The sequence below is a fragment of the Thunnus albacares genome, chromosome 17 (assembly GCF_914725855.1).
Source record: "Thunnus albacares chromosome 17, fThuAlb1.1, whole genome shotgun sequence".
Classification (NCBI taxonomy): domain Eukaryota; kingdom Metazoa; phylum Chordata; class Actinopteri; order Scombriformes; family Scombridae; genus Thunnus; species Thunnus albacares.
Window position 1 is genome coordinate 10,701,990 of NC_058122.1, and position 12,893 is coordinate 10,714,882.

The 12,893-nt window shown below is 40.8% G+C and overlaps 1 protein-coding gene across 5 annotated transcripts in view; it reads right to left on the minus strand.

Moving 5' to 3' along the window:
* The window catches only part of cacna1ha (calcium channel, voltage-dependent, T type, alpha 1H subunit a), a 170,202-nt gene that overhangs the window by 103,679 nt on the left and 53,630 nt on the right, over nt 1-12,893 (minus strand). The gene's annotated exons all lie outside the window — the stretch shown is intronic.

Sequence of the window (12,893 nt, forward strand, 5' to 3'; positions counted from 1 at the left end):
ACAACTACCTTCGAGTTAAACTCAGACCCTTTTCCCATCAGTGCTTCAATGACAAATGTGAAACTTTAAATACATCCATGTGCGTTAATATTGAAATGAAACTACTAAAATCGAAAGTCTAAGTCTGAAAATTCTTTGCACCAATTCTGAAATTGAAACCGACACTAAAACCCACACCAACACTTAAACCCACTGTAAACAACATCTGCACAAAAGTGGACATGAAGTAGATCACTGCTACTTGCATCATCTGGTAACACCAGACACTAAATATCTGAATGACACCAGTTTAAAATAAATCACAGTAGTTAGGATAAAGATTACAACTATGCCAGAATAACTGAAAAAAATATAATATCTACCTCTATATCTATATATCTATCTATATCAACATTTGTCAAGCTGGAGCAGGTAATTCTATTAACCATCTTCAGTATAACTAGTTACATTTTGACCAAATATCTAGCAAGGAAATACATTTTTAAAAATCATATCATACTTGTGTTCCCCACTAAAAACCGATACATTTTTATGACACTGAAGTTTGCAATAGTATAAATGTGAGTCTGTGTGGTGAACTTTGACACTGGTGGTGGTGAGCTGTAATTACTTTACTGAAGCTGTGACTGAAGGAAATATTATAAAGTGACACATTTTAATACCCTCATAACCTCTTTCTGCTCAGGTCAATCTGTTCACACTGCAGCTGCAAAGTGTCCTAATTTAGATGTTCCTCTGAGATTCTTAGACAATTTAACAGACTGAGTAAGAGAGACAAAAATTGCAAAACGTGACTTGCATTTGGTCAGATGCCTGAATTCAGTCGAGCGACAAAAACAAACAGATGTCTTGTCTCTTTGTGCATTCACTGTTGGTTCAGTTTGGTGTGGGTGACCTCCTCCAACAGATGTGAAGTCGCCCAAAAAAAAAATCAGATACAAGCGGCAATTCAGAGTTTAAAGGCAGAATGAGTAGGACTTTTCCAAAAAACAATGTACAGACTACAAAAACAGCCTCTCTTCATCATCAGTTATGACCCCACTAGAAGTGTGTGGTGGTGTCTGTATCTGCAGAGACCCTGCCCTCTTACTGTATTTTCTTATTTTTTTGCTGTGTTCGGGACATTACTGGGCGGTGGAGCCCGGGGAGGAGGGGCCAACTTTGAATGTTGTGTTTACAAACCGCAACTGACAAATCCTACTCATTCTGCCTTTAAGCATGGAGGCTGAGTAAACTCAGCCTGTCTCATTTTTCACACTACCTTTCTCATTTCCTTTGTTTTATATAGTCGACTGGGTGCTGCATCACTCCGCTACTATCACCAACAGCGACTACTTCAAAGTGAGTGAGTGCAGCCTCAATCAGTCAAAAGCTTTTGGAGCGCTGCGCAGATACAACAGCCCCTCTCTTCTATATAATAAATATATTGTTGATGTTTTTTTAGCTACCGTCAAAGCTGCTCTGATATCCCTCTAAATGTTCGCTGTGCAAGTAAAACACACCCGCACGTAGAGCCCTATATCAATGCCACATCTGAGACTCGCACACGCATTGAACTTGCCTTTTATTTCCCCTCCCCCTCCATCTGTCTCACACTCTTTCTATAAAATACTTATAAATAATATAGTTATTGACTCAGCACTCAAACATGGACACACATAGACACATACGAACACACACACACACACACACACACATGCTACCACAGTAGATCGACACCCCCCTCCCCAATGCTCCAATGTGCAGGAGTGATATTCTGTTGCCTAGTAACCAGGTAGAGTTTCTAGTAAGAGCCTCTTCGCTGAGAGAATCCCACTGTCCTAGACTTCTCTCTCTTCCTCTCTGGCCCACTCTCTCTCTCTCTCTCTCACACACACACACACACACACACACACACACATACACACACTTGAATCACAACATATATCTGAGCCATTTGAACTTTCTTTCATTAAACTGTGCACATGCACTTTAAATTCACCTGGCACTTTTCTTCACCGTCAACCTTCAATCACCTCTCTGCCGTAAAACTAGGTTTCTGGAACTCTTATTCTTCACACCACACTTATCTACACACTTATGTGCACTGCCTCTCTCTCTCAATCACACACACACAGTCCTGTACATACAGGCCCACTTTGTAGACAAAGCAGAGACACGTGCTGCACAGCGGAGAGAAGAGGAGAAGCAGAGAGGCTGCAGTTTTCAGGTCTCTAAGGAGATGCAGTTAAGTATCAGGCTACTGTATATCCATTATACTCCACTGCTGTAAAAGCATCTCTTATACTTACACACACAAACACACACACACACACATACACAAAGATGGGCACCGATAAGTGTGCGGCCAAACATTCGACACAGGAAGAACCCTTAAAACACTTCTACCTTTTACATTCAATTGCAAAAAAAAAGGTGTGCTTCAAAGAGGAATCAGAGGATAAAAAGTGCCTCAAATATACAAATGTTAACCCCTAAAATGTCAAAAAACACACTTCAGTCAATATATGTCTTCATACTTTAAGTGCAAAACTATTATTTGATATTCTTTGTTTTGATGTGCAGCAGAGATGAAGGCTGAGAGAGAAATAGCTGTTCTTTGTTAGTGTTACAGGCCTGAAACAAAGTTATATATACATGATAAAACATTGCAGTGATATGATCTCCATCTCTCTCTCTCTCACACACACACACACACACACACACACATACACTGTGCTGTGCTGTCCGCATTGCCATGACAACCTAGTGCTAGATGCTGATGGGTTTCCCAGATCTTTTATTTATTCATCCATCTCTGCATTACTCTTTCATACTACCACACACACACACACACACACACAGATGTGCACCCATGCATGCACTCCCACACAGGCCCTCATTTATAAGCTGGTTTGATCATCAGAGTTGGTACCAAAGAGGAAATCTGTAAAAGAGTGTTTCTTAAAAAAAAAAAAAAAAAAAAAAAAAAAAGGTGCATGCCCATGTTTGTGCAATAAACGGTGTGGGCAATTCTTGTTGCCTCCAGAACATTGTTGTGTGAAATGAAAAGCTGTCCATATAAAGTAGGCCATTACATATAGTGTGTCTCTCTCTCTTTCTGTGTGTGTGTGTGTGTGTTTCTGTCATTCCAACCATCTTTCAGACAGTAATGTGATCAGCAGCAAGGCGAGGGCTGCTGTGTTATTCATGTGGAGCTTGACTGTGGGGAAACGGCTCAGAACAGCGGGAACACACAGACACACACGTACTGCACGGCACAAACACACACACACACACACACAAAAAAAGCTCATTAGGAACAGTAGTGCAGCTACTTAACAGCAAACGCAACAAGGCAATATGACCTAAAAACATATCTGAATACTAAGCACCCCAAATACTAAATACAAAAAAAAAACGGGATGAAGAGAAGGAGCTCCAGCCTCCTGTGACGGTCCGCTGATGATCCTAACCCCGGCATGATGCATCGTCCCCGGGGGAGCCATGTGCTGACCTCGCCGGCTCCTCCTCCGAAAAAAGAAACACATTATCGCCTTTTCAGGTTACTTCTCGTGCCTTGGGGATCGTACTTTGTGCGTGTGAGTGAGTGTGTTGTTTTTGAGATGCACTATGAGGGACAGCGGTCCTTCATAGTGCATCTCTGCAGAATCTGCGGTTGCTCAGTTTTTCAATTATACCTGCTGACTCTCTGTCTTTCATAACCATCAGCCTGAATAAATCCACTTTTAGTGAACTCTGTTCCCCTCCAGCTCAACCCAATTTGACCACCAGGACATCACGCACCGACGCACACCTCATGCCTATAAATCAATACAACCTGCGAGTCAGTCCGTGTCAAACGCTGAAACACCCTGACAGTTTATTTCATTTCAAGTGGTCTCATTATCAAAAAAGATCTTGCGGTTTTTCACTTGGTTTGCTCTGAGAAACCTTTGCTATGAGTGTGTGTGTGTGTGCATGCAAATGCATATTTTATACTGTAGTACACTGAAGAAAGAAAAAAAAAAACATGCATTACTGATTCCTGCCTCCAATAGAGCGACATAAAAAAACACTAAAATAGAAGAAAAGGAAAAATCTGAAGAAGTGCTTTGGTGCATTTGCAGACATGTTTTAGCAGCGAGAACAGACAAAGACATGAGAGGAAGAAGAGAAAGAAACAAAGAAAGAGCACGTTATTCAGCTGCAGCTTTTTTAGAGAGAGAGGGAGAGAGAGAGAGAGAGAGAGAGAGAGAGAGAGAGGAGGGAGGGGGAGGAGGGGTTGATAGAGTAGTTGTGTCTTGAGGAAGAGAAACCCGCTGCATCTTCACTGCAGCAACCATCAACTAGCAGAGAAAGACGATAAAAAAAAAGCATGAGAACGACGGAGAGCGGAGACTCGCGTGCTCATCGCTCACACTTGTGATTGGCTGTGTCCGACTGTCAAACAAGAGCACCGTTTTGGATAGATTTCATATGCAACTCTCCTCCTCCATCACCTCTTCATTCTTCTCTTTTCTCCCTGTTCTCGTCTTTGACTTTTAACTCCCACCTTTTTCCAACAACTCCCTCTTCTACTTCCTGTCCTCTCTCTTTCACCTCCCTCGTCTGTTTTCTATCCAAGACTTTTGGACTTCATTTGCTTCCTCTTTCCCTCATTTATTAACTTTTTTTTTTAAATTGAGTGTCATTTCTCTCTCCCCTTACCTAAAGTATCAGTCTCTTCACCCTTGTCCTCTGCTCACACACACACACACACACACACACACACACACACACACACACACACACACACACACACATTTCCCATCAATATTCCTTGTCTAATGGAAGTTTTGTTAAAGAGAAACTGCCTCTCATTTTTTCTCTGTGGATTTCCTCGATTAGAGTGACAGAGCAGGTTTTGGATGGTTGGTTGATCTGTGAAAACACAGAATACACTTCTCGACCATCATCAACACGATGCGTAGCCATGGCAACAGCTGCCGAAAATCCCTCCTCACAGTAGCAAAGGGCCAATCAGTGAGGCGCTGCCACTACGGGGGACGTGACTGACAGCTCTCTGACTAAAAAGACATACTGGGCAAACAGAATTGAGAAACTGCAGTTACCTTCTCTATATCTACACGCAGGAACTATATAGAACATGTGCAAGGGGTTTTACTGCTTTTCTGTTTGAAATTTGTGGTTAGAAATGCTGGATACAAGCTGTAATACAGCGGTGAAATGGCCAACCACCTTTGCTTGGATTGTCTGATAGTATCAGGACACTGGCCCTCCCGGTGAAGCTCATCACTGTCGGGTGAAAAGAAGCGTCTGGCAGTACAGAGAGTGTGACAGAGGTGGCACACATCGGTCTACAGCTCTCCCCGGGCCAACTGCACAGTTAGCAGTGACAAGGGCTGTAGTGCGTAGGGAACTGGACCTTCGGAATTGTGAGAAAAAAAAGGATGAAAATGGCTAAGAATAAAACAAAATGTGTATGTTAAGCAGATATCTTACAAGATCTTTGAACACCAATAAAAATCACAGACCTGTTCTGCTGCTTTTAGACAGCAGAAGGATGTTTAAGAACTCCATAGTCCACTCTTTAACAGATTAACCCTCTGACCCTGAACAGCAGCAGCCACCAGATTTACTCAGATTGATCTTTAACCTTTAACACAACAGATTCATGCATGAAACAAAACATGGTTGGCTGGCACAAAGCTCTGTGAAACAAGTTGACATTGACACACTGCTTTCCTCTGCACCCAGCTGTAGTTACGAGCAGAAACCATTCCCCCCCACACACTTTACCCTTTTTTGCCTACCACTTATAAGTCCATCTGGACCAAAACCTTTTCTAAATGAATGAACAGTAACGTAACCTAACCCTAACCATGGCGGTCCGATCACAGCGTTTCTGCCCATAACCCTGATGGCATCCATAATTTCATAGACTCAAGCTATCATCTGGCCGGCAGCACAAACACACTTAAATTGTGACATAAACACACACACACACACACACACACTCCATTTCTCTGGAGCGCTTTGTGGAGTCAGATGCTCAGCGCCCGGGGCAGGAGAGGGTCACTGCCTGAACACCCAGCGTGTGTGAATGTACACCAACACACGCATACAGTTGAGTATACACACATACAAACCCCTGCATTGCATACACACACACACATACACATACACATACACACATACACCCTGCGTTTACACACATGAAAGTCCGCGCTATTAGTTCCAGATCATTTTGCGAAGCTGCCTATAAACAGTGAGCCTGGGGATAAACAAAGATCCTACTGTACTGGAAGTAATCCCACAACACACACACACTTTAACACCCTGTTTACACATGCACTCTCCTCTCTCTCTCTTTCTCCCTCTCTCTCTCTCTCTCTCACACACACACACACACACACACACACACACAGCCAACCCAAAACCACACAAGTTGGCTTGTACACACACACATAAGACATTAACAAACACCCTGAGGGCCGACAAACAGTTTTGTTTTACTTATTAGGTTTGGCTTCATAATGGATTTTTGAACAACGATGATAATCGATGTAGGGCCGGGTATCATTTGACATTTTATAGCAATAATGCCGATATGATTCCTGAGTTTTGATACTGATTCCAAAGCTACACTTTTTTTTGGATAACTTAACTATAAACATAATCATATTGGTCAAACTTTTTAAATGTTAAATGTTTTCTAATACCAGTATGACTGACAAGGCATTCAACGCCAACTTTCTCTTGACAGTAATCTGTGCTACGGTTGCACTAAATTATGACCATTATTATAAATACCTGTAAAATCCTTTGAAAGCTACGTGTTACAATTCTTTCCTATAAAAGAGGAATGTTCTGTCTGAGAAGGAAGTTTAGCCCTTTATTTGATTTTACGAACTAGACTGTCTGTGCTGCACTTCTGCTACTTTCTGGGGTTTTTTGGGGTAAACGAGTGTAAAGTGAACGTGTTGATACTTTCACGTTTTGGAGCCAAGCTGATTTATTCTCTCGCATAAATCTGTTAACTAGAAGAATGCACTGTTGTGACCGTGTTGGCTAGCATGGAGAGTTGACAATGTTCATGATCTTCAGCAGGCACAGAGAGTATTTATGCTGAATGCTTTGTTCCTCTATGATTGTAGGTATGTGGTATTTATGCACGGCTGTAACATTGTACTGAAAGAATGTATTCTCATTACTTATTTTGTGACAGTTGTATTTATCTTTTTGTAATATTTGCATGCATTCTTTTAGAGCACTTATCCAAGAGAGACTTGTTTTTCTTCAACTGACTTCCTAACTGATGTATGGTCCTTGTCCGCTATACAAGACAATGCAGAGATCCCACGACACACGCTCGCATACATCTACAGAGAAACACACAAGCGCGCACGTTGTGAGACCTGTGCAAAGTGTGCCAGGACTTCATACGTCAGAGAGACAGGATCCCTCTGTCTCTGCAGTGATACACACCTTATGACCCCCAATCTGCTGTTATCATGAGCACAGGCCAAATATAATGAGTCACCGAGCACACACACACACACACACACACACACTGCTCAGTACAAATAGACCGGTGGAGAGGGAGAGATGCACACACACACACCTGAGGATGTCTGTCTGAGTGGCAGTAAGAGAAAGACAACCTGCTGACATCGAGGCTGACTCTCTTTATCCCTCACACTGCAGAGATGAAGTCATTTTAAGACAAAAACCCAAACACACACACTCACACACACACACTACAGACAAAAAGAACAAAACCCTTGAAATAACATCGCAGCTGGAGCGAAAGGTGACAACTCAAACTTCTTGCTCCTGAAGATGGAGCTGATTAGGGGTCATTTTATCACTGCTGTAGGTTGTAACAGACGCCCCTCAGCAAACACTGAGGCCTCTTATCATCCTCAAGTCGACACTTATCCAAGCTACATTTTAACGAGATTCTTCAGGCTGGAGATTTTAACTCGGATCAGTTTTCCCCCTGCCTGACACAGCTTTAAATCTGGTTCTGATATTATAAAACCGATTGATAGTCCAACCCGCCAAATGCTTCTTCGTGTAGCCTCATCTGTATTCATTTATGGAGGAAGTGCAAGAGGCCCTCTCAACATGTTTAGAGTATGACTAATGGAGACAGATAGCATGATGAATCCACTCATCTGTAATGGATTAACCTTGTCTGGCCCTCGATTCTGATCTAATCAGTCTGATTCAGCTTGTTATTCTATCACAACCAGCGACTCCTAAACATTCAGTCTTGTGACAGTGTCACAGGAGATATTTTGCACTGGAAAAGTCTAGTCAGGTATAACTGATTACACTGTATTATCTACTGGACACATTCCTTCCTACAATATTCTTTGAGGACCACACACCGCTGGTTTTGCATGTTTCAGCCTGTGGACTATAAATTGCCAAATGTACTTCAAACCTTCCAGAGGTTTTCAGTTTTACATCCAACCCTTGTTTTCCATTCATGCAAGTAGTAAACTAACAATTATTTCCATTATTTATTAATCTATTCAATACTCACATACAATACATGTCTATTAATCAATTCATTGTAGAGAAATGGTCAAGTGGTGAACTTTATAGAGCCCTACAGTACATGATGTCCTTTTTTGGTGAACAACAGTTACTGTCATATAAGCTTCACATTTGAGAGGCTGGAACCAACCATTTTTCATCATTTTCCCTGCAAGATAAATTAAACAAATCATTGATTTTCAAAATTGTAAATAAACTATTTGATTACTGGAGATTTTTTTTTTAGCTCAAGACTTTAGTAGACATGAAATTTACTTAAGATAATCTGATGCAGTCATCTCAAAAGTTTGTCCAGGTTACAGACAGCTGAGACAAGGAGCCTTTTGAAAAACAGCCCTATTCCACTACTTTGTGGTTTATTAAATGATTTGATAATGAAGCATAAATCAAACCTGAGAGACAAACTATGAAATCTCCCAAGAAAATAAATTGTTTTTCAGTAGTTGACAATCAAATCTTCAATTTCAGAGCAAGTTGAAAACATCAATAGCAGAGTACCTCAACTTGGACCCTGTGTAAGACTTTCTTGTTTAGAAGATTGAAGATATTTTAAGTTGGTCAATGTAAAGCCACACTGTATGGTGGACGAGTGAATATTGTATTAAAAATCAGTTAACTGCTGTGATTGCAGCTTGAGCAAAGACGTGCATTTTTCTGGATATCCTCACACGTTAATGTACAAGACAAAAGAGCAGGTCAGTCAATCATCGATGATGAGCATCATAAACATGACGAATGAGAATTGCTGTTGTGCTGAAATGCTGTTATGTTAATTGTGAGCAGCTATTGACCTGTTTTTATTGTATGAATCTGGATTTTTAATCGTGTAATAGTGTCATTGTCGGTTTGTTCGACCTCTGGCAAAAGGTATGGCTTTAAAAAAAGATGTTTTCCCTGAAATTTAGTTTACTCTCTTTATCTCTTTGTTTCTTGTCCTCTCCAGACTCTGAATTTAACCAATGTGTGCATGCTTTCGTGTGGTTGAGTGGCAGAACATTTATGCTGCGAATAATATTTACATAGCCCACTGTGGACCACCAACTCTGCACTGCTTACCCAGTGGATCCTGTCCACACACACACACACACACACACATACCCACATACTCACACACAATAAGGAATAAAACACAGAGAGCTGTCCAGTCAGATCAACTCTTAGGATATAACCTGGTTCCAGTCTTAAACAAGCAGTCAGAATGCAATGCTAGGCATGTAACAGTGTGTGTCTCATTCATTAGCTCTCTTGGTACAAACAGTCCTCACTGTCGCCAAACAACAACACATATCATCAGCAATCAGCTGGAAATCCGAAATGTGATCAGGACACAAGCAGGAGAAAAAGAACATGCACTGACCATAAAGGCATCTGTTTCATAGTAGTAGGCTACATCTGCAGACGCTGCAGCGTGCAACACGCTTCGCAATTAAACAAAACAGACATACTGTAATGTAACATCTGTCAAACAGCAGGCCAAGCCATGTGTTTATGTCTATATGTCTAACTGAATAATTGTTGCTTTTAAAATTTTCCCTCTCTCCTGTCTACCTCCTTTGCTCGCTCTAATTTGTTCTTATCTCAAATGAAATTCCTGTGTTGTCTATTGATGTGACTTAATTTGCATGCATATACACGTACGCAACATTGAAATATCTCAATACACCTTTCTTTTATTAAACACCAGCATAAGAAGAAATGGCATCCGTACCCAACCAAACACTTGGATGGAAGCCCTGCCAATTTATGCTGAATTCATTTAAAAACAGCCAACATGATGTGCTTTTGTATGATTTCCAAATTGCTGCACAGGTCTGCCAATTCAATCCCCCAAAAATGATTTTCTAACCAATTTTAGATACAACCGCTCATACTACAGGGGCAGTCTTCATCAATTATGTAATGTCTTAATTTCACCAAGTATACCCCTGTTCTGTAAAAGAGCACAACATGCCTTTCGTTTTTATGGCAGGGTTATTTGGCGCCGACAGCGAGCAGTATGGATATAACACTGTGATATTAATCCCCAAAGGGGAATTCTCTGTTGGCAATTCTCCCTCCAGCGAGGTCAGAGTCCGATGATATCTAAAGCACAGAAACCTTAGAGATGGCAGGGATGCTTTATATTACTGACACTTGATGAGGTAGATGATGGTTTGCATGAATGTCCAAGTCCACATCTCAAACTCTAAAACAAGATAAACATGGGACTGACATGGGATTTGCTTTATGGTAAAGCTGTCCTGGGAAATTGATGATGGAAGGGAACTTCCCTGTTTTCCGAGCCACAACTATCAACAAGGAATTCTTAATGTAGTCTCTGATCTACCCCAACCTTCCCAATACTGTGTCAGGTCAGTTATGCACACATATACAACATGTGATCACCATTTAGTATATGACCCAACTAGGGGTGTATTAATTCTCCAAATCCACGCTTCAATTCAGTCTTCAATTTTTTTTTTGGGTGGGTGGGTGGGGTTGGGGGAGGGGGATAAGAGAAAAAAACAGGGAAAAAAATTCTGGGTTTTGTTAAATCAACTTCAATTTGGAATATCAAGAACACTATGCAGGTACATTAACTTTATAAATTAACTTCACATAAATTAACTAAGTAAACAAAAATAAATACATTTTGCTGAAGACCAGTCTACATATTAACTAAGAAAACAAAAATAAATAAATAAAAAACACTTCTCTGAAGAACAGTCTACGTATTAACTATATAAACACCGTATTTTCTCCAATAGTGGTCGGGGCTTTTATTTACCGCAGCTGCAGAGGGTACCAAACCTTTATTAGAAGCAGGCTTATATTAGATATCATTTATTTCTAATTCTCTCTGTTTGATAAGTACATTTGCTCATATTTTAGTACAAAGCCTCCTTGTTTTCTGATCTGCTTCCATTTGCTGTTGATTTTTTGTTACTTCATTACCAGAAATTATAGTAATCCACATCCGAGACTTCTGCCGGTCAAGCCAGCTAAGTACCGGTTAACCCTCTGCTAATTTGAATGGGGATAAAATAATTTAATCATGTGGCTTTTAGACTTTCCAAATGTTATCGGACTGATTGGATGAAATTCTGATTGTGAAACGAGTCATTTGACTATCACCATGTGCGAGTTTTGTTATATTAGTAACGTAATGAGGCTGCAACAGGCTGCAGCGGTGGCATCGAGTTGGTGTAGGTTGGGGGAGGGGGGACGGATCTGTGTCTTGAGACCATGGACATGTGTGTCGTGGTTTGAGAACCGTTACACCCCTAGACCCAACATATCAAAGGGGACTGCACACTAACAACAAAAACTGTGTACTTCCACTAGTACACGTCACTGCTAAACCAGACAATTACATAAAATAATTACCAAATAAGTCTTTCTGTCCATGCACTCCACTCTCTTTCTCTCTTGTTTGCTTTCCATTTGGTTGTCTCTCCCTTTCGCTCTCTACTTCTTTCATTCTTGTTTTCTGTCTCTCAAGCTCTCTTTTCACAAACACGCTTAAATGACGTTTAAATGTCACTATCATTTCCCATCATAAGGAAAGCCGAGCAGCCTCCGACCCATGCCCAACCCTGGCTGGAAGGAAGGTCGCCAAAGGAAGGTCAGCTGTCGTGCAGTGACCCATTCAGACAAACCACCAACCATACACACACACACACACACACACACACACACAATATATTAAAAGATCATGCGGTACCGTCACAAAATAAAGAAAGAATAATTATTTTATAATTTCATTTCATGTTTTATGATATCAGTACCTTGAAGATTAGATTCAAGGAACACAGAAATGTGAATGCAAATGAATATGACTCAGGTCCTGATTTTGTTTTTACACCACCACCCACTTAATCACATCAGGAAGGAAAATAATTTGCAGTGGTTCATCTTCAAGTTGTTTTTTTTTTCTCATAGTGCTTGGAATGAATGCACATTATGTTCTTTTTTTGTCTCTGCTCCAGTGTGCTCAAACATCCCACAGATGAAAATTATCCAGGCAGGATGTTCACTTGAGGGGTAATAATGGATACTAAAACAGACATGAGCAGCTACAAACTGATTTCACTTGGACTGTATGGCTTCCTGACGTTAAATTCAAATGAATGAATTTTAGCACAAAATGGCTGCCAGACAATGTTTGCAGAGGGATACTGTGACCTAAGAGAAAAACTTAAGAGGCAAGTGTATATTTAACTTGTACAGTCACAACTGATTCATGATGTGCATCTTCAGACGTACGGGGGAAGTATTTGATCCAAAAAAACACCAAAAAAAACACAGCTCCAGTGCTTCAAATATACACCTGTGCACCCAAGATACACCGAGATCTAGTGTAC